This window comes from Triticum urartu, chromosome 1A, assembly GCF_056163025.1.
Source record: "Triticum urartu cultivar PI428250 chromosome 1A, HENAU_Tu73, whole genome shotgun sequence".
Classification (NCBI taxonomy): Eukaryota; Viridiplantae; Streptophyta; class Magnoliopsida; order Poales; family Poaceae; genus Triticum; species Triticum urartu.
This window is the reverse complement of record NC_141873.1, coordinates 455057398-455080741: the sequence shown is the minus strand read 5'-3', so window position 1 is coordinate 455080741 and position 23344 is coordinate 455057398.

The window sequence follows — 23344 nt, the reverse complement described above, 5'->3', positions numbered from 1 at the left end:
CGCACATCGCCACCCCTGGGAGGCAAGCTTTGGTGGTCGACCCAGTTGTTGAAGGCACTCGACTGACCAAAGTCCTGATGGATGGTGGCAGTGGTTTGAACATATTGTATGCTGAGACGTTGAAAGGGATGGGCATCCCGATGTCCAGACGCAGTGCCAGCAACATGAGTTTCCATGGGGTCATTCCTGGGAAGAAGGCTGAATCACTCGGCCAGATTGCTCTTGATGTGGTTTTCGGTGATTCCAAGAATTACCGCAAAGAGAAATTGACATTTGAAGTTGTAGACTTCCAGAGTGCCTACCACGCTATTTTGGGCAGGCCGGCTTATGCACGCTTCATGGCCCGACCGTGTTATGTGTATCTCAAATTGAAGATGCCTGGCCCCAAAGGTGTGATCACTATTATGGGCAATCGGAAGAAAGCGGAAGAATGTTTTCAGAAAGGTTCGAAGATCGCCGATGCTCAGATGGCAGTGGTGGAGTTGCAGGAATACCAGAAGACTGCAGACCTGAGTGATTTGTTGCGAGCCAAGAAGCCCGCTACAGAGTCAGCTTTTCAGTCGACTGGCGATACGAAGGCAGCTCACATCCACCCGACCGACCCCGGCACTGCCCCAACTCATATCTCGACAACACTCGACTCCAAATAGGAAGAAGCGCTCATCCAGTTCCTCCGTGAGAACTGGGACATTTTCGCATGGAAGCCCTCTAACATGCCGGGTGTTCCCAGGGAGCTGGCTGAACACCTCCTAAGAGTCGACTCAAAAGTAAAACCTGTCAAGGAACATCTCCGACGGTCTGCCGTCCAGAAGAGAAAGGCCATTGGCGAAGAGGTGGCTCGGCTCTTAGCGGCGGAGTTCATCCGAGAAATCTACCACTCCGAGTGGCTCGCCAATTTTGTCATGGTCCCCAAGAAGGACAAGTCACTTCACATGTGCATTGACTTTAAACATATCAATCGGGCCTGCCCGAAAGATCATTTTCCTCTCCCCCGCATCGACCAGATAGTCGACTTGACTGCGGGATGTGAGCGACTATCTTTTTTAGACGCCTATTCCGGGTACCATTAGATCCGTCTGTATGGGCCTGACGAGATCAAAACAGCTTTCATCACTCCATTCGGGTGCTTCTGTTATGTTACCATGCCATTCGGCCTCAAGAATGCCAGAGCCACATTCATGAGGATGATTCAGAAGTGTTTGCTCACCCAAATCAGTCGGAATGTGGAGGCGTACATGGATGATATTGTGGTCAAGTCACGGAAGGGTTCCGACCTGCTGACTGACCTTGCTGAAACCTTTGCCAACCTCAGAAGGTTTGATATCAAGCTTAATCCATCAAAATGCACATTCGGGGTTCCTGGCGGAAAGTTACTCGGTTTTCTCGTTTCCGAACGGGGAATCGACGCCAATCCAGAAAAAGTCGATACTATACTCCGAATGAAAAGTCCTGTGCGAGTGCACGACGTTCAGAAGCTTACTGGTTGCTTGGCCGCCCTAAGTCAATTCATATCTCGTCTCGGTGAAAAGGCATTGCCTCTTTACCGATTGATGAAGAAGTCTGACAAGTTCGAGTGGACTCCTGAAGCTGATGCAGCGTTCACAGAGCTCAAAGCTCTGCTCTCCACCCAGCCGGTGCTTGCTGCCCCAATTAGCAAGGAGCCTTTGCTGCTTTACATTGCAGCCACAGGACAAGTTGTCAGTATGGTACTTACGGTTGAGCGGGAAGAAGAAGGGAAAACCTTCAAAGTTCAGTGCCCAGTGTATTATATTTCTGAAGTCTTGACCCCATCGAAGCAAAGATATTCTCATTATCAGAAGCTCGTATATGGGATTTATATGACCACAAAGAAAGTTGCCCACTACTTCTCTGATCATTCCATTACAGTCGTCAGCGACGCTCCGTTGTCAGAGATCTTGCATAACAGAGACGCAACTGGTCGAGTGGCAAAATGGGCGATTGAACTCCTTCCTCTAGATATCAAGTTTGAGGCAAAGAAAGCTATCAAGTCCCAGGCAATCGCGGATTTCGTCGCCGAGTGGATTGAACAGCAACTGCCAACTCAGGTTCACTCGGAGCATTGGACCATGTTCTTCGACGGTTCCAAGATGCTAAATGGTTCCGGCGCCGGAGTGGTGTTGGTCTCCCCCAGAGGAGATAAACTCAGATATGTTCTTCAAATCCATTTTGATTCCTCTAACAACAAGGCAGAATACGAAGCACTTTTATATGGGTTGCGCATGGCCATTTCACTCGGCGTCCATCGCCTCATGGTCTATGGCGACTCAGATTTGGTGGTTAATCAAGTGATGAAGGAATGGGACATCAGAAGTCCAGCCATGACTGGTTATTGCAATGCAGTGAGAAAGCTGGAGAAGAAATTCGAGGGGTTAGAGCTTCATCACATACCCTGACTGAAAAATCAAGCAGCTGACGATCTGGCAAAAATAGGTTCCAAAAGAGAAGCCATTCCCGGCAATGTGTTTTTGGAACACATCCACACACCATCGGTCCAGGAGGATCCCTTCACTGAAGAGGCCCCGCAGCCAAAAAGCGCCACGGATCCGACTGAAGTTGAAGTTCCAGCTGTGGTCGACCTGATCATGGAAGTCTTGGTTATCACTCCCGTCTGGACAGAACCGTACATCGTGTACATCCTAAGGAAAGAACTCCCTGAAGACGAAGAAGAGGCTCGACAGATCGTCCGTCGATCCAAGGCCTTTACAGTCATAAAGGGACAGTTATATAGAGAAAGCGCGACTGGGGTCGGCCAGAAGTGTATTACACCAGAAGAAGGTCAGATGATCCTTAACAATATCCACTCGGGGACCTGTGGTCATCATGCGTCCTCTCGGACCATTGTGGCTAAAGCATACCGAGCGGGGTTCTACTGGCCAAGAGCCAATGAGATGGCAAAAGAGATAGTCAACAAATGTGAAGGATGTCAGTATTACTCCATTATGCTGCACAAGTCCGCGTCATCCCTGAATACCATTCCACTCGTCTGGCCCTTCGCTGTTTGGGGGCAGGACATGGTTGGACCACTAAGAACAGGCAGGAGCGGCTTCACACATGTGCTGGTAGCAGTCGACAAGTTCACCAAATGGATTGAAGCCAAGCCTATCAAGAATCTCGATGCTTGCACCGCTATCAGTTTCATCAGAGAGTTGATATTCAGATATGGAGTTCCACACAACATCATCACCGACAACGGGTCAAACTTCGATTCTGACAAATTCAGGGCCTTTTGCGCCTCTCAGGGCACTCGAGTCGACTATGCTTCGGTCGCCCACCCCCAGTCGAATGGGCAAGCAGAAAGGGCGAACAACCTGATTCTCAAAGGACTGAAACCCCGATTGATGCGCGATCTCAAGCACGCAGCAGGTGCATGGGTCGACGAGCTTCCATCAGTCCTTTGGGGATTAAGAACAACCCCGAATCGATCAACCGGAAGAACCCCATTCTTTCTGGTCTACGGAGCCGAGGCTGTCTTACTGAGTGACCTGCTTCACAATGCTCCCCGAGTCGAGCTCTACTCTGAAGATGAAGCAGAACAAGCCTGACAGGACGTAGTTGAACTCCTAGAAGAAGAAAGAGAAATGGCCTTGATTCGATCGACCATCTATCAGCAAGACTTGCGTCGATTCCATGCCAGAAACGTGAAGAGCCAAGCCTTCCAAGAAGGAGACTTAGTCCTCCGAGTGGATCAGCAGAAACCACACAAGCTCGCTCCTACTTGGGAAGGCCCCTTCATAGTCACCAGAGTCCTCCACAATGGAGCATACCACCTCTACAATGTCGATCGCCAGATTGACGAGCCACGTGCCTGGAATGCGGAGCTACTCCGCCCCTTTTATACTTGAATTCTCACTCGGATGAGATGTAATAAGAAAAACTCCTGTAGTTTATTTATCAAAGACAAGAGCGCTATAATTTTCCCAGTGATTATTATTGTTTTTGTTTGCGTAAGAAATCCCCCAGTGGGTGGCTTAGCTGCGAATCCGCTTCGCCTAAGTTTGTAAAAACAGTTTCCCACCGAGTGGCGAGCCAGCCTCCCACTCGGGGGCTTAGCTGTGAATCCGCTTCGCCTAAGTTTGTAAAAACAGTTTCCTACCGAGTGGCGAGCCAGCCTCCCACTCGGGGGCTTAGCTGCGAATCCGTTTCGCCTAAGTATTTAAAAAATCCTACCGAGTGGAGAACAATCCTCCCACTCGGAGGCTTAGCTGCAGTCCAGTACTCGCCTAAGTTCTCTCACTTGGAGACTTAGCTGTAGTCCGGCACTCGCCTAAGTTTGAAAAAATCCTACCGAGCGGAGAGCAATCCTCCTACTCGGGGGCTTAGCTGCAGTCCAGTACTCGCCTAAGTTCTCTCACTTAGAGACTTAGCTGCAATCCGGCACTCGCCTAAGTTTGAAAAAAATCCTACCGAGCGGAGAGCAATCCTCCCGCTCGGGGGCTTAGCTGCAGTCCAGTACTCGCCTAAGTTCTCTCACTTGGAGACTTAGCTGCAGTCCGGCACTCACCTAAGTTTGAAAAAATCCTACCGAGTGGAGAGCAATCCTCCCACTCGGGGGCTTAGATGCAGTCCAGTACTCGCCTAAGTTCTCTCACTTGGAGACTTAGCTGCAGTCCGGCACTCACCTAAGTTTGAAAAAATCCTACCGAGCAGAGAGCAATCCTCCCGCTCGGGGGCTTAGCTACAGTCCAGTACACGCCTAAGTTCTCTCACTTAGAGACTTAGCTGCAGTCCGGCACTCGCCTAAGTTTGAAAAAATCCTACCAAGCGGAGAGCAATCCTCCCGCTCGGGGGCTTAGCTGCAGTCTAGTACTCGCCTAAGTTCTCTCACTTGGAGACTTAGCTGCAGTCCAGCACTCGCCTAACTTTGAAAAAATCCTACCGAATGGAGAGCAATCCTCCCACTCGGAGGCTTAGCTGCAGTCCAGTACTCGCCTAAGTTCTCTCACTTGGAGACTTAGCTGCAGTCTGGCACTCGCCTAAGTTTGAAAAAATCCTACCGAGTGGAGAGCAATTCTCCCACTCGGGGGCTTAGCTGCAGTCCAGTACTCGCCTAAGTTCTCTCACTTAGAGACTTAGCTGCAGTCCGGCACTCGCCTAAGTTTGAAAAAATCCTACCGAGTGGAGAGCAATCCTCCCACTCGGGGGCTTAGTTGCAGTCCAGAACTTGCCTAAGTACGAAACACATCTCAATCCTCAAGGACGACAAGGGGCAGGTCGACTGCCACCTTCTCCTGGGGAGCTTCGCCACAAATACAATGCGCGATTCATCCCGCTCTACAGTAACAAAGTGCGGGTCGACTGCCACCTTCTCCTGGAGAGCTTCGCCACAAATACAATGTGCGCTCCGTCCCGCTCTGCAATAACAAGGTGTGGGTCGACCGCCACCTTCCCCTGGAGAGCTTCGCCACAAATACAATGCACACTCCACCGCCGACCCGCAAGGGCGACAAGACATGGGTCGACTGCTTCCCTCTCCTTCAGAGCTGCGCTGCGAATACAAAAGTTGTCTCGAATGGAGAATGGGTTCACTCAGCAGGAGATTCATAAAGATATTCAACGGTAAACCAAGTTCAGATAAATTCTAAAGGTCCCGGATCACAGATCGAAGTACTTGGGCATGCAACCCGAAAAAGTTTAAACGGTTACGAAAACCACTCGGCATTTTGAGGCAAATTTAAGGTGGGACATAAGAGTTTGTTCACTCCACGGGAGGAGGGCTGGTAGGCTCGACGAACTCATCCAGGTCGACGCCGTTGGCTATCCGAGTGGCTGCAGCGATGAAAGTCTCCATAAAGGTTCGGAAGTCATGTTTCTGGGTGTTGGCGACCTTGATTGCTGCCAGTTTGTCTTGTCGCACCTCCTTGCAGTGGACACGAACCAAAGACAGAGCCACGTCAGCGCCACACCGAGCAACAGACTTCTTCCACTCCTGCACTCGGTCTGTGATTTCATTTAGTCGAGTCATCAGGGACTCAAGATCATTTTGGAGCACAGCCTCTGGCCAAAGTGTCGGGTCAATCCATGACATGGCGACCTTCAGTCGAGCCAAGTAGTCCATGGCACTGTCAATGCGAGATTCCAGACGGAGCAGATTCATGGCAGTTTCATGTTTCACGGGAGAGTTGATTGGGTCCAAACCTGGTTCGATCCGCCCAGTCTCCTCTTCAAATCTGGCAAAACTCTGCATTCACGATCCAAGGATAAGTCAATTTTCGTACACTGAGTCGACACAAAAAAATCAGTCGGAACAGAATATGCACCTTCAAGCTTGATGAACAACTTCTTGGCAAGACTTCTCAGATAGCTCTCCAGATCATCCCTCCTACGAGCAATGCTTTCCATTTTCTCGCCCTGGACGAGATTCGCCTTCTTCCAGCGCGAGCACTCCTTGTTGGAGTCATTCAGAGCAGTCTTCAGCCTGGTATTCTCTTCTTCCAACTGGCCGATCGAAGCCAGCTTCTGTTCGGCCAGAGCGGTCCTGTCGTCAGCCTCCTTACGAGCATCAGCCAAATCCTGATCCTTCTTCGCCAGAGCTTCTCTCAGTTTTTCTACAAAGAAATGACGATTGATTTAGAAATAGCAGAAGGGTACTCAAGCCTAAAACTGACCAGTCGACAAACTCGTCTTACCAGCGGCGCCGTCTCTGACCTTTTGCAGCTCTGTCCTGGCCAGCTCCAAGTCAAGGTTCAGTTGAATCTGCTGCTTCTCCAAGTCAGCAAAGCGAGCTCCAAGATCACAAGATTTCTGAAATCAAAGGGGAGAAGTTATTTTTACAGCAAAAAACAACAAAGGAAATAAATACTAAGACTATGGTCGACTGCCCGCAGTCCACCATAGTCTCGGGGACTACACCCAGTGGGTGCACTTTGCGTGCCCCCACCGGTTCTGATAACACTCGACCGGCCCGCCGAAGTCGAGTCCAAAAAAAGGCAGAAAGAGAGAAAGTAGAACTCAGACTACAGTCGACTGCCAGCAGTCCACCGTAGTCTCGGGGACTACACCCAGTGGGTGCACTCTGCGTGCCCCCACCGGTTCTGATCCCACTCAACCAGACCGAGTGGAAGAGACAAACTACCAGTTTGGTTTATACATTCGGCAAAATACAAAGACTACAGTCGACTGCCAGCAGTCCACCGTAGTCTCGGGGACTACACCAAGTGGGTGCACTCAGCGTGCCCCCACTAGTCCAAAAATTCAATCGGCGCACCCAGTGGGTGTATAGATGCAAAGATTTTCGGAAAGAATCTTCAGGTAGCATATCCTAACAGAACAAGCGGCGACCAACTAACCTGAACGTTGCTCTGGAGAGCCGAGCTGGCATCATAGGCGGCTTGGCTGGCGTCCCGCACCGTCTTCATCTTCTCCATCATAATGCCCGCCTGGCGTATGGCTTCCCTAGCAGCATTCACCTCGTCCTCTGGGACATGATGGGTCGCAAAAACTGAAGGCGGGTCGACAGGGGCCCGAGCAGTCGACGAAGAAGGCAAGGCACTCGACAGTGGCTCGGCGAAGGTAACAGAACCCCAATTGACGTCGCCAGTGTCCTGAACGACTGGTTCCGCCCTCGACGTCGACTGTAGCGCCTCACTTACAGGAGCTCGCCTATTCTTCCTCGTCAAAGGCCTCTCGGGCTCTTCATCATCATCAGGGAGGTCAATAATGTTGGGAGCTGTGCAAAGTTCAATTGCCAAAATCACGTCACCCAATGATGCACATTGCAGTTGAATCGACCGAATAAAGATAGTATGGCAGAAATCATACCCGGATTAGAAGTGACCGCATCCTCCATCACCTCGTCATCATCCCTGTAAGCTGAGGTCCCGGAAGTGGCAGCGCTGACAATTCCAAAGTTCGTCCAGTTAAAACAAGAAAAACAAACAGCGCGGAGCATCGAATGAATACAAAGAGAGACACTCACGCGGAGGCGACGGGGATATCAATCTTGATCTTCGGCAACGCCTTCCGAGTCCTTGGCTCTGCAACTTTGGGGTGCTTTGGCGCCTTCTCAGTCGGGGTTGGTGAAGAGATCCGAGGACGCTTCGAAGACTGACCAGCCTGAGTAGTTGCCTTGTCGCGGGCACTCGGCCGTTCTTGGTCAAGCTTGTATCGCCTCTCCCTGCGAGGGGGTGACTCGACTTCTTCTCCATCACTTGAGTCGTCGCTTCCTCCATCCCCTTCACCATCGGAAGTCCACTCGCCACTGTCGCCGCCACTCGCCTCGCCTTCCAGAGCTTGCTCTTGCTCCCCATTGGGCATTGAATACATTTCAATAATGGCCTGAAAGAAAGCAGGGAGAACAAAGTCAGTCGATGCAATATAGGCAGCTGCGTGAGTGAATTCAGATTACAAGAAAAAACTCAGAATCAGACCTGCTCTGGTGCATGAGACTGGTCGAATGGGGGAACTCTCCTGGCTCCCTTGGGATTGTCCTTGTTCTCGGTAATGCCCGACAACCACTTCTCCAGTGTGTCGTCGTCGACCTCCTTTGGATGGATCCGAGTGGAGTCTTCAAGACCCGAATACATCCACATCGGATGGTCTCAAGCTTGAAGAGGCTGGATGCGCCGCTGAAGGAAGACCTCCAAGAGATCCATACCAGTGACCCCGTCACGAATAAGCTGGACCACTCGATCGACCAACACCTTCACGTGCGCCTTCTCCTCCGGGAGCACCTTCAAAGGGGAGGGTTTCTCCACTCGGTCCATGGTAAAGGGAGGGAGGCCAGTCGATTTCCCTGGCGTTGACTGGTCTTTACAGTAAAACCAGGTCGACTGCCATCCGCGAACTGAGTCAGGAAGAATCATGGCCGGAAAGGAGCTTTTCCCTCTCGTCTGGATGCCAAGACCCCCACACATCTGGATCACTTGGGTCCTCTCGTCACTCGGATTAGCCTTTTTCACTGTCTGGGAGAGACAAGTGAAAATATGCTTGAAAAGACCCCAGTGAGGCCGGCAACCCAGGAAATTCTCACACAAAGAAATGAAAGCGGCGAGATAAACGATTGAGTTGGGGGTAAAATGGTGGAGTTGTGCCCCAAAGAAGTTCAGAAATCCTCGAAAGAAAGGGTGAGGAGGCAAGGAAAATCCACGGTCGACGTGGGTGGCAAGAAGAACACGCTCACCCTCCCGAGGTTGCAGCTCAGATTCCTTCCCCGGAATCCGCGTCGAGTCATAGGGGATCAGCCCCCCTTCGGCCAGGTCGTCGAGGTCTTCTTGGGTGATCCTCGAGTGGATCCAGTCGCCCTGGATCCAGCCCTTTGGCAGGCCGGTCCGTGAGGAAGATCCGCCTCGGCTGGTCGCCTTCCCCTTCGACCTCGTCGTCGCCTTCTTTGCCCGCTCCAGAGCCGCCGTCTTCTCCTTCCCCATTGTCACCGGCGAGACGCGTACGGAGCGGTGATGCTGGGGCGAGAATGTGCGCAGCGGAGGGACGTGAAGAGGAGAAGAGGAAATGGGAACGCACTGTTCGGGAGACTCCGGTCCAACGCCTTATATGAGGCCGCTTCCGAGTGGCTGACGGGTAGGCCCAGGTGGCTCTGTCAAATCCCGTAACGATCGCGCGCGCGATACATGGCGAAAAAGGTGGCGTGGGGATCGAGGCAGCTCCGCTCTATCCCATCCGATTACTGCGGCCTCTCCCGTCCTGCGCGCTTCCCAAAATTTGGATCCCACAAAATCTGCGGGCAGCAAACAACTTGTCAGACCAAAGATCTCCTCTGCACCGTCACTCGGAGCCTTACAAGTAAAGAAACTCACTCGACGAAGAATTAAGAATGGATCAAGGCGACTGAAAAGGAAGTTGCTGTCATCACTCAGGTCCGTTGATCCGAAACAAGATATGCTCACGGCAAGAAAAACGAGTCGGAGAAGTTCTCAACTCCTTCCCCACTCAAACCTCGATCCATTCGGGGGCTAATGATGAAGCTATGTACCTAGGGTAGGGTAATGGACCTGTCCTAACTGCCCTACCCAAGGACATCTCTAGAAGAAATCACCTTTCAATCGACTTGGAGGTGTTCCACTCGACAAACTCGAAGACACTCGACCAAGAAGCAATCACTCGACCAAGATCCAACCACTCGACGGCCAGGAGACCTAAAGTCACTCCGCACGCTAACGGTCGGTCATTAAGTAGCTTTTATGGTCATCATAGCACTTTATTACCAGCGTTACCAGTAACGCCCTGCCTTAATGTACATTGAACCCTTTGTAACATGGGCTGGCCGGGGTCCTGGCGCACTCTATATAAGCCACCCCCTCCTCCGAGACAAGGGTTCGCACGCCTGTAATTCATGCTCTCATAATCCAGTCGACCGCCTCCGGGCTCCGAGACGTAGGGCTATTACTTCCTCCAAGAAGGGCCTGAACTCGTAAACCTTGCGTTCTTACAACTTCTCCATAGCTAAGATCTTGCCTCTCCATACTTACCCCCCTACTTCACTGTCAGACTTAGAACCACGATAGTAAGTGACATGCCTTTCCATAAACCATTTTATATGGAGACATACCCATAGGATTTTTGTATGCAGTTCTATAGGCCCATAATGCATCATCAAGTTTCTTGGACCAATTCTTCCTAGATCTATTAACAATTTTTGCAAAATTAATTTAGGCTCTCTATTGCTTAGTTCTACTTGACCACTAGACTGTGGGTGATAAGGAGATGCAATTCTATGATTAACATCATACTTAGCAAGCATTTTACGGAAAGCACCATGAATAAAATGTGAACCACCATCAGTCATTAAATATCTAGGGACTCCAAACCTCGGAAAAATAACTTCTTTAAGCATCTTAATAGAGGTGTTATGATCAGCACTACTAGTTGGAATAGCTTCTACCCACTTAGTAACGTAATCAACAACAACTAAGATATGAGTATACCCATTAGAGGAAGGAAACTGTCCCATATAATCAAAGCCCCAGACATCAAATGGTTCAATAACAAGTGAATAATTCATAGGCATTTCTTGAAGTCTACTAATATTACCAATTCTTTGACATTCATCACAAGACAAGACAAACTTACAGGCATCCTTGAAGAGAGGAGGCCAATACAAACCGGATTGCAATACCTTATGTGCAGTTCTATCTCCAGCACGGTGTCCTCCATAAGCCTCAGAGTGACATTTGCGTAGGATCTGTTCCTGTTCATGCTTAGGTACACAACGTCTAATAACACCATCTACTCCTTCTTTATAAAGGTGTGGGTCATCCCAGAAGTAATGTCTTAAATCACAAAAGAACCTTTTCTTTTGTTGGTATGTGAAACTAGGTGGTATAAATTTAGCAACAATATAATTAGCATAGTCAGCATACCATGGAGCAGTACGAGAAGCATTTATGATAGATAGTTGTTCATCAGGGAAGCTATCATCAATAGGTAGTGGGTCATCAAGAACATTCTCTAACCTAGACAAGTTGTCTGCAACGGGGTTCTCAGCTCCCTTTCTATCAATAATATGCAAATCAAATTCTTGTCGCAAGAGAACCCATCTAATAAGTCTAGGTTTAGCATCTTTCTTTTCCATAAGATATTTAATAGCAGCATGATCAGTGTGAACAGTTACTTTAGAATCAACAATATAAGGTCTGAACTTATCACAAGCAAACACAACTGCTAAAAATTCTTTTTCAGTAGTAGCATAATTTCTTTGAGCACTGTCTAGAGTTTTACTAGCATATTGAATAACATTTAATTTCTTATCAACTCTTTGTCCTAGAACAGCCCCTACAGCATAATCGCTAGCATCACACATGATTTCAAATGGTAAATTCCAATCAGGAGGCTGAACAATAGGTGCAAATATCAAAGCTTTCTTAAGTATTTCAAATGCTTCTACACAATCATCATCAAAGACAAAAGGAACATATTTTTGTAAGAGATTAGCCAGAGGCCGAGAAATTTTAGAGAAGTCCTTAATGAACCTCCTATAAAAACCGACATGACCAAGGAAGCTTCTTATACCTTTAATGTCCTTAGGACACGGCATTTTTTCAATAGCATCAACTTTAGCTTTATCAACTTCAATACCTCTTTCAGAAATTTTATGCCCCAAGACAATACCTTCATTAACCATAAAGTGGCACTTCGCCCAATTCAAGACAAGATTAGTTTCTTCACATCTCTGCAAAACTCGATCAAGGTTGCTTAAGCAATCATCAAAAGAAGTTCCGTAAATGGAGAAATCATCCATGAAAACCTGAACAATCTTTTCACAAAAGTCAGAGAATATAGCAGTCATACATCTTTGAAAAGTAGAAGGTGCATTGTATAAACCAAAAGGCATACGTCTATAAGCAAATGTACCGAAAGAGCAAGTAAAAGTTGTCTTTTCTTGATCCTCTTTTGACACGGGTATTTGAGAGAAACCAGAATAACCATCTAGAAAGCAAAAATATGTATGTTTGGATAATATTTCTAGCATTTGATCAATAAAAGGTAAAGGGAAATGATCTTTTTAGTAGCTTTATTTAATTTGTGGAAATCAATTACCATTTTATAATGTGTAACAATTCTTTATGGGATCAATTCACCTTTATCATTAGGAACAACAGAAATACCTCTTGATACGTCTCCAACGTATCTATAATGTTTGATTGTTCCATGCTATTGTATTATCTGTTTTGGATGTTAATGGGCTTTATTTTACACTTTTATATTATTTTTGGGACTAACCTATTAACCCAGGGCCCAGTGCAAATTGTTGTTTTTTTGCCTATTTCAGTGTTTCGCAGAAAAGGAATATCAAACGGAATCCAAACGGAATGAAACCTTCAGGAACGTGATTTTTGGAAGAAACGTGATCCAGAGGACTTGGAGTGGACGTCAAGAAATGGACGAGGAGTCCACGAGGCAGGGGGCGCGCCTACCCCCTGGGCGCACCCTCCCCCCTCGTGGCTCAACCGACCTACTTCTTCCTCCTATATATACTCATATACCCTGAAAACATCCAGGAGCACGACGAAACCCTATTTCCACTGCCGCAACCTTCTGTACCCATGAGATCCCATCTTGAGGCCTTTTTCGGAGATCCGCCGGAGGGGGCAACGATCATGGAGGGCCTCTACATCAACTCCATGGCCCCTTCGATGATGTGTGAGTAGTTTACTTCAGACCTTCGGGTCCATAGTTATTAGCTAGATGGCTTATTCTCTCTCTTTGAATCTCAATACAAAGTTCTCCTCGATCTTCTTGGAGATCTATTCGATGTAACTCTTTTTGCGATGTGTTTGTCAAGATCAGATGAATTGTGGGTTTATGATCAAGTCTATCTATGAACAATATTTGATTCTTCTCTGAAATCTTTTATGTATGATTGGTGATCTTTGCAAGTCTGTTCGAATTATCAGTTTGGTTTGGCCTACTAGATTGATCTTTCTTGCAATGGGAGAAGTGCTTAGCTTTGGGTTCAATGTTACGGTGCTCGATCCCAGTGATAGAAAGGGAAACAACATGTATTGTATTGTTGCCATCGAGGATAAAAAGATGGGGTTTTTATCATATTGCTTGAGTTTATCCCTCTACATCATGTCATCTTACCTAATGCGTTACTCTGTTCTTATGAACTTAATACTCTAGATGCATTCTGGATAGCGGTCGATGTGTGGAGTAATACTAGTAGATGCAGGCAGGAGTTGGTCTACTTGTCACGGGCGTGATGCCTATATACATGATCATGCCTAGATATTCTCATAATTATTCGCTTTTCTATCAATTGCTCGACAATAATTTGTTCACCCACCGTAATACTTATGCTATCTTGAGAGAAGCCACTAGTGAAACCTATGGCCCCCGGGTCTATTTTCCATCATATAAGTTTTCAATCTATCCTATTTTGCAATCTTTACTTTCAATCTATATCATAAAAAATACCAAAAATATTTATCTTATTATTATTATCTCTATCAGATCTCACTCTCGTAAGTGACCGTGAAGGGCTTGACAACCCATTTATCGCGTTGGTTGCGAGGTTCTTATTTGTTTGTGTAGGTACGAGGGACTTGCGTGTGGCCTCCTACTGGATTGATACCTTGGTTCTCAAAAAACTAATGGAAATACTTACGCTACTTTGCTGCATCACCCTTTCCTCTTCAAGGGAAAACCAACGCAGTGCTCAAGAGGTAGCAAGAAGGGTTTCTGGTGCCGTTGCCGGGGAGTCTATGCACAAGTCAAGACATACCAAGTACCCATCACAAACTCTTATCCCTCGCATTACATTATTTGCCATTTGCCTCTTGTTTTCCTCTCCCCCACTTCACCCTTGCCGTTTTATTTACCCTCTTTTTCCGTTCCCCTTCTCTTGTCCAGTTCACCTCTTTTTGCTTGTTTCTTGTTTGCCCGTGTGTTGGATTGCTTGCTTGTCACTATGGCTCAAGATAATACTAAATTGTGTGATTTTTCCAACACCAACAATAATGATTTTATTAGCACTCTGATTGCTCCTCTTACCGATGCTGAATCTTGTGAAATTAATGCTGCTTTGCTGAATCTTGTCATGAAAGATCCGTTTTCCGGCCTTCCTAGTGAAGATGTCGCTACCCATCTAAACAACTTTGTTGATCTATGCAATATGCAAAATAAGAAAGATGTGGATAATGATATTGTTAAACTTAAGCTGTTCCCGTTTTCGCTTAGAGATCGTGCTAAAACTTGGTTTTCGTCTTTACCTAAAAATAGTATCGATTCATGAAATAAGTGCAAAGATGCTTTTATCTCTAAGTATTTTCCTCCCACTAAGATCATAACTCTTAGAAACTATATTATGAATTTTAAGCAACTTGATCATGAACATGGTGCACAAGCTTGGGAGAGGATGAAATTGATGATACGTAATTGCCCTACACATGGTTTGAATCTTTGGATGATTATACACATTTTTTATGCCGGATTGAACTTTGCTTCTAGAAATATTTTAGATTCGGCCGCGGGAGGCACTTTTATGGAAATCCTTTAGGATAAGCTACTAAACTCCTAGATAATATTATGGTTAATTATTCTCAATGGCATACTGAAAGATCTACTAGTAAAAAGGTTCATGCAATAGAAGAAATTAATGTTTTGAGTGGAAAGATGGATGAGCTTATGAAATTGTTTGCTAATAAGAGTGTACCTTCTGATCCTAATGATATGCCTTTGTCTACTTTGATTGAGAATAATAATAAATCTATGCATGTGAATTTTGTTGGTAGGAATAATTTTGGTAATAATGCGTATAGAGGTAATTTTAATCCTAGGCTGTTTCCTAGTAATTCCTCTAATAATTATGGTAATTCCCACAACAATTATTATGGAAATTATAATAAGATGCCCTCTGATTTTGAATCTAATATTAAAGAATTTATTAGTTTGCAAAAAAGTTTCAATGCTTTGATTGAAGAAAAATTGTCTAAGATTGATGAGTTGGCTAGGAACGTGGATAGAATATCTCTTGATGTTGATTCTTTGAAACTTAGATCTATTACACCTAAGCATGATATCAATGAGTCTCTCAAAGCTATGAGAATTTCCATTGATGAGTGCAAAGAAAGAACCGCTAGGATGCGTGCTAAAAAAGATTGCTTTGTGAAAGCATGTTCTTCTAGTTTCCATGATAATAATGATGAAGATCTAAAAGTTATTGATGTGTCCACTATTAAATCTTTGTTTTGAAATTTTAATATTGATAATGATGGGACTAGAGATGAGTCAGATTTAGTTAGAAGGCGTCCCAATGATTCAGAGTTTTTAGATCTTGATGCAAAAATTGATAAAAGTGGGATTGGAGAGGTCAAAACTTTACATAGCAATGAACCCACTATCTTGGATTTCAAGGAATTTAATTATTATAATTGCTCTTTGATAGATTGTATTTCCTTGTTGCAATCCGTGCTAAATTCTCCGCATGCTTATAGTCAAAATAAAGCTTTTACTAAACATATCGTTGATGCTTTAATGCAATCTTATGAAGAAAAGCTTGAATTGGAAGTTTCTATCCCAAGAAAACTTTATGATGAGTGGGAACATACTATTAAAATTAAAACTAAAGATCATGAATTCTTTGCTTTATGTGATTTGGGTGCTAGTGTTTCCACGATTCCTAAAACTTTGTGTGATTTGCTAGGTTTCCGTGAATTTGATGATTGTTCTTTAAACTTGCATCTTGCGGATTCCACCATTAAGAAACCTATGGGAAGAATTAATGATGTTCTTATTGTTGCAAATAGGAATTATGTGCCCATAGATTTCATTGTTCTTGATATTGATTGCAATCCTTCATGTCCTATTATTCTTGGTAGACCTTTCCTTAGATCGATTGGTGCAATTATTGATATGAAAGAAGGGAATATTAGATTCCAATTTCCGTTAAGGAAGGGCATGGAACACTTTCCTAGAAAGAAAATTAAATTACCTTATGAATCTATTCTGAGGGCCACTTATGGATTGCATACCAAAGATGACAATACCTAGATCTATACTTGCTTTTATGCCTAGCTAGGGGCGTTAAACGATAGCGCTTGTTGGGAGGCAACACAATTTTATTTTTGTTCTTTGCTTTTTGGTTCTGTTTAGTAATAAATAATTCATCTATACTCTGTTTAGATGTGGTTTTATGCTTTTGATTAGTGTTTGTGCCAAGTAGAACCTTTGGGAAGACTTGGGGAAAGTCTTTGCGATCTTGCTGTAAAAAACAGAAACTTTAGCGCTCACAAGATTTGCTGCCATTTTTTTTACTGGAGAGTGCTATTTAGTTAATTATTTTTGCAGATGATTAGTATATAAATTCCTCACGTCCGGCAATTTATTTTAGAATTTTTGGGGTTCCAGAAGTATTCGAAACCTACAGATTACTACAGACTATTCTGTTTTTGACAGATTCTGTTTTTCGTGTGTTGTTTGCTTATTTTGATCAATCTATGGCTAGTAATAACGTTTATGAACCATAGAAAAGTTGGAATACAGTAGGTTTAACACAAATATAAATAAATAATGAGTTCATTACAGTACCTTGAAGTGGTGGTTTGTTTTCTTTTACTAACGGAGCTCACGAGATTTTTCTTTTAAGTTTGGTGTTGTGAAGTTTTCAAGTTTTGGGTAAAGATTTGATGGATTATGGAACAAGGAGCGGCAAGAGCCTAAGCTTGGGGATTCCCAAGGCACCCCAAGGTAAAATCCAAGGACAACCAAAAGCCTAAGCTTGGGGATGCCCCGGAAGGCATCCCCTCTTTCGTCTTCGTCCATAGGTAACTTTACTTGGAGCTATATTTTTATTCACCACATGATATGTGTTTTGATTGAAGCGTCTTGTATGATTTGAGTATTTGCTTTTTAGTTTACCACAATCATCCTTGCTGTAAACACCTTTTGGGAGAGACACACATGAATCGTAATTTATTAGAATACTCTATGTGCTTCACTTATACCTTTTGAGCTAGATAATTTTGTTCTAGTGCTTCACTTATATCTTTTAGAGCACAGTGGTGGTTTTATTTTATAGAGATTATTGATCTCTCGTGCTTCACTTATATTATTTTGAGAGTCCCTTAGAACATCATGGTAATTTGCTTTGGTTATGAATTTAGTCCTAATATGATAGGCATCCAAGATCGGTATAATAAAAACTTTCATAAGAAGTGCATTGAGTACTAGGAGAAGTTTGATACTTGACAATTGTTTTGAGATATAAAGGTGGTAATATTAGAGTGTGCTAGTTGAGTAGTTGTGAATTTCAGAAATACTTGCATTGAAGTTTGCAAGTCCCGTAGCATGCACGTATGGTGACCGTTGTGTAACAAATTTGAAACATGAGGTGTTATTTGATTGTCTTCCTTATGAGTGGCGGTCGGGGACGAGCGATGGTCTTTTCCTACCAATCTATCCTCCTAGTAGCATGTGCGTAATGCTTTGTTTTTGATGACTTGTAGATTTTTGTAATAAGCATGTGAGTTCTTTATGACTGATGTAGAGTCCATGGATTATACGCACTCTCACCCTTCCATCTTTGCTAGCCTCTTCGGTACCATGCATTGCCCTTTCTCACCTTGAGAGTTGGTGCAAACTTCGCCGGTGCATCCAAACCCTATGATATGATACGCTCTGTCAGACATAAACCTCCTTATATCTTCCTCAAAACAGCCACCATACCTACCTATTATGGCATTTCCATAGCCATTCCAAGATATATTGCCATGCAACTTTCCACCTTTCCATTTATCATGACACACATCATCATTGTCATATTTCCTTGCATGATCATGTAGTTGACATCGTATTTGTGGCAAAGCCACCGTTCATAATTTTTCATACATGTCACTCTTGATTCATTGCCCTTCCCGGTACACCACCGGAGGCATTCATATAGAGTCATACTTTGTTCTAGTAACGAGTTGTAATCATTGAGTTGTAAATAAATATAAGTGTGATGATCATCATTAATAGAGCATTGTCCCAAATAAAAAAAAGAGAAAGGCCAAAAAAAGGAAGGCCCAAAAAAGGGCAATGCTACTATCCTTTTTTCCACACATGTGCTTCAAAGTAGCACCATGATCTTTATGATAGAGAGTCTCTTGTTTTGTCACTTTCATATACTAGTGAGAATTTTTCATTATAGAACTTGGCTTATATATTCCAATAATGGGCTTCCTCAAATGCCCTAGGTCTTCGTGAGCAAGCAAGCAAGTTGGATGCACACCCACTTAGTTTCTTTTGTTGAGCTTCCATACATTTATAGCTCTAGTGCATCCGTTGCATGGCAATCCCTACTCCTTGCATTGACATCAATTGATGGGCATCTCCCTAGCCCATTGATTAGCTGCATCGATGTGAGACTTTCTCCTTTTTTGTCTCCTCCACATAACCCCCATCATCATATTCTATTCCACCCATAGTGTTATATCCATGGCTCGCGCTCATGTATTGCGTGAAAGTTGAAAAAAGTTTGAGATTACTAAAGTGTGAAACAATTGCTTGGCTTGTCATCGGGGTTGTGCATGATGAGAGCATTCTTGTGTGACGAAAATGGAGCATGACCAAACTATATGATTTTGTAGGGATGAACATTCTTTTGCCATGTTATTTTGAGAAGATATAATTGCTTAGTTAGTATGCTTGAAGTATTATTATTTTTATGTCAATATTAGACTTTTGTCTTGAATCTTTCGGATCTGAATATTCATGCCACAATAAAGAGAATTACATTGAGAATTATGTTAGGTAGCATTCCACATCAAAAATTATGTTTTTATCATTTACCTACTTGAGGACGAGCAGGAATTAAGCTTTGGGATGCTTGATACGTCTCCAATGTATCTATAATTTTTGGTTGTTCCATGCTATTATATTATCTGTTTTGGATGTTAATGGGCTTTATTTTACACTTCTATATTATTTTTGGGACTAACCTATTAACCCAAGGCCCAGTGCAAATTGCTGCTTTTTTTGCCTATTTGAGTGTTTCGCAGAAAAGGAATATCAAACGGAATCCAAACAGAATGAAACCTTTGGGGACGTGATTTTTGGAACAAACGTGATCCAGAGGACTTGGAGTGGACGTCAAGAAATAGACGAGGAGTCCACAAGGCAGGGGGCGCGCCCTCCCCCCTCATGGGCCCCACATGGCTCAACCGACCTACTTCTTCCTCCTATATATACTCATATACCCTGAAAACATCCAGGAGCACGACAAACCCTATTTCCACCACCGCAACCTTCTGTACCCACGAGATCCCATCTTGGGGCCTTTCCCGGAGCTCCACCAAAGGGGGCAACGATCACGGAGGGCCTCTACATCAACTCCATGGCCCCTCCGATGATGTGTGAGTAGTTTACTTCAGACCTTTGGGTCCATAGTTATTAGCTAGATGGCTTCTTCTCTCTCTTTGAATCTCAATACAAAGTTCTCCTCGATCTTCTTGGAGATCTATTCAATGTAACTCTTTTTGCGGTGTGTTTGTCGAGATCCGATGAATTGTAGGTTTATGATCAAGTCTATCTATGAACAATATTTGATTCTTCTCTGAAATCTTTTATGTATGATTGGTGATCTTTGCAAGTCTCTTTGAATTATCAGTTTGGTTTGGCCTACTAGATTGATCGTTCTTGCAATGGGAGAAGTTCTTAGCTTTGGGTTCAATCTTACGGTGCTCGATCCCAGTGACAGAAAGGGAAACGACACGTATTGTATTGTTGCCATCGAGGATAAAAAGATGGGGTTTATATCATATTGCTTGAGTTTATCCCTCTACATCATGTCATCTTACCTAATGCGTTACTCTGTTCTTATGAACTTAATACTCTAGATGCATGCTGGATAGCGGTCGATGTGTGGAGTAATAGTAGTAGATGCAGGCATGAGTCGGTCTACTTGTCACGGGCGTGATGCCTATATACATGATCATGCCTAGATATTCTCATAATTATTCGCTTTTCTATCAATTGCTCGACAGTAATTTGTTCACCCACCGTAATACTTATGCTATCTTGAGAGAAGCTACTAGTGAAACCTATGGCCCCAGGGTCTATTTTCCATCATATAAGTTTCCTATCTATTTTATTTTGCAATCTTTACTTTCAATCTATATCATAAAAATACCAAAAATATTTATCTTATTATTATTATTATTATTATTATTATCTCTATCAGATCTCACTCTCGTAAGTGACCGTGAAGGGCTTGAAAACCCCTTTATCGCGTTGGTTGCGAGGTTCTTATTTGTTTGTGTAGGTACGAGGGACTTGCGTGTGGCCTCCTACTGGATTGATACCTTGGTTCTCAAAAACCGAGGGAAATACTTATGCTACTTTGCTGCATCACCCTTTCCTCTTCAAGGGAAAACCAACGCAGTGCTCAAGAGGTAGCACTTCCCTTCTTAGGGACACAATGGACAGGACTTACCCACTGACTATCAGCAACGGGATAAATTATACCTGCCTCCAGAAGCTTTAGTATTTCTTTTCTTACCACTTCTTTCATCTTAGGATTTAACCGTCGTTGGTGATCAACAACCGGTTTAGCGTCTTTCTCCTATTTTATTTTGTGCTGGCATAGAGTGGAACTAATGCCCTTAAGATCATCAAGAGTATATCCAATAGCAGCACAATGCTTCTTCAGAGTTCTCAATAATTTATTTTCCTCATGCTCTGAAAGGTTAGCACTAATAATAACAGGATATATCTCTTTCTCATCAAGATAAGCATATTTAAGAGTATCTGGTAAAGGTTTAAGATCAAACACGACATCACCCTTGGGTGGAGGAGGATCCCCTAGGATTTCAATAGGCAAGTTGTGTTTCAAAACAGGTCCTTTTTAAAAAATACTTCATCTATTTCCCTTCTTTCATTCATAAACATATCATTTTCATGGTCTAGCAAATATTGTTCTAAAGGATCACTAGGAGGCACTGCAATAGAAGCAAGACCAATAATTTCATCTTTACTAGGCAATTCTTTATCATGGGGTTGTCTACGAAATTTAGCAAAATTAAATTCATGAGACATATCCCCTAAACCAACAGAAACAATATCCTTATTGCAGTCTATCTTAGCATTAACAGTATTCAAGAAGGGTCTACCAAATATAATGGGACAAAAGTCATCTTGTGGGGACCCAAGAACAAGAAAATCAACATGATATTTAACTTTCCCACATAAGACTTCAACATCTCTAACAATCCCAACTGGTGAAATAGTATCTCTATTAGCAAGCTTAATTGTAACATCAATTTCTTCTAACTCAGCAGGTGCAATATCATGCATAATTTCTTTGTATAAGGAATGAGGTATTGCACTTGCACTAGCACCCATATCACATAAGCCATGATAGCAATGATCTCCTATTTTAACAAAAATAACAGGCATGCCTACAACAGGTCTATGTTTATTTTTAGTATCAGGTCTAGCAATACTAGCAACTTCATTACAGAAGTAAATACCATGCCGATCAATATTATTGCCAAGAGATCTTTCACCATAGCAACACTAGGTTCAAATTTAATTTGCTCAGAGGGAGTAGGTGTTCTAGTATTACTCTTACAAACCATATTTGAAGCTTTAGCATGATCCTTTATTCTAACAGGGAAAGGTGGTTTCTCAATATAAGCAGTAGGAACAACAGGATCATTATAAGTGATAGTCTTTTCTTCAACTTTAATAGGTTCAACTACTTTTACTTCAACGGGAGGATTATACTTAAACCACTTCTCCTTAGGGAGATCAACATGAGTAGCAAATGATTCACAAAAAGAAGCTACTATCTTAGAGTCAAGTCCATATTTAGTGCTAAATTCACGGAAAGCATCGGTATCCATAAAAGATTTAACACAATCAAACTTCGGTGTTATACCCGATTCCTTACCTTCGTCGAGATCCCAGTCTTCAGAGTTGCGTTTAATTCTTTCTAATAAATCCCATTTGAATTCAATAGTCTTCATCATAAAAGATCCAGTACAAGAAGTATCAGGCATGGAGCGATTATCGAGAGAAAGCCAAGCATAAAAAAATTGAATAATAATTTCTCTTGAGAGCTCATGATTGGGGCATGAATATAACATCGACTTAATCCTCCCCCAAGCTTGAGCTATGCTTTCTCCTTCGCGAGGCCAAAAATTATATATATAATTACGATCACGATGAACAAGATGCATAGGATAAAACTTCTGATGAAATTCCAATTTCAATCGGTTGTAGTTCCATGATCCCATATCATCACATAGCCTAAACCATGTCAATTCCTCTCCCTTCAAAGATAAAGGGAAGACTTTCTTCTTGATAAAATCCTTGGGCATACCCGCAAGCTTAAATAATCCACAAACTTCATCCACATAGATTAGGTGCAAATCGGGATGTAATGTTCATCACTTGTGAAAGGATTAGCTAGCAATTTCTCTATCATACCCGAAGGAATTTCAAAGAAAACATTTTCAATAGGTTCAGTAGGTTGAGGAGCAACTCTTTGCTCTACTGGTCGGGGTGAAGATACCCCGAACAAGCCCCTCAAAGGATTATGTTCCATAGTAACAAGTGACAGTAAATTTCAGCACACTATATAAAATTTTCCTTACCAAATTCCACCTACCAAAGGCGCTTCATTCCCCGGAAACGGCGCTAGAAAAGAGTCTTGATGACCCACAAGTGTAGGGGATCTATCGTAGCCTTTTCGATAAGTAAGAGTGTTGAACCCAACGAGGAGCAGAAGGAAATGATAAGCGGTTTTCAGCAAGATATTCTCTGCAAGCACTGAAATTATCGGTAACAGATAGTTTTGTGATAAGGTAATTGCTTACGGGTAACAAATAGTAAAAGTAAATAAGGTGCAGCAAGATGGCACAATCCTTTTTTGTAGCAAAGGACAAGC